This window comes from Centrocercus urophasianus, unplaced genomic scaffold (assembly GCF_019232065.1).
Source record: "Centrocercus urophasianus isolate 14NV4802_14NV808 unplaced genomic scaffold, USGS_Curo_1.0 seq_28, whole genome shotgun sequence".
Taxonomy (NCBI): domain Eukaryota; kingdom Metazoa; phylum Chordata; class Aves; order Galliformes; family Phasianidae; genus Centrocercus; species Centrocercus urophasianus.
Window position 1 is genome coordinate 14,194,584 of NW_024884844.1, and position 434 is coordinate 14,195,017.

The following is a 434-nucleotide window of genomic DNA, read 5'->3' on the forward strand; positions in this document are numbered from 1 at the left end:
TCTCACGACTTCCCAGCACCGCCCGGAGCGCCGCAGCCCGCCGGGGCCGCTTTGCTACGGCTGACGGGGCCGCCGAAGCGCTCGGCTCCATTTTACCGCAGCCTCGCTGCGGCGAACGACTCCGTTCGACACGTCTTCGGCCGCCTCCAGAGACGGAGGGAGCGCGGCCGCCCGAGGAGCCGCGGCCCGCGGGAAGGTGAGCGGCCGGAGCCTGGAGCGCCTTTGTGTGCGGCCGAGGCGGCGGGACGGCCGGGCAGAGCGACGCGGCGGAGCGAAGAGACCCCTGGGCGCCGCACACCGGCACGGGCCGCGCTCGCAGGGCCGCGGCCGCCCGGCCCCGCTCCGAGCCCCCGGCCCGGCCTCCGCACCGCCCTCCGTCTCGGGGCCGCCTCTCGGACAGGCCGCGAGCCCCGCCGCTGCCCCCGCGGCCGACG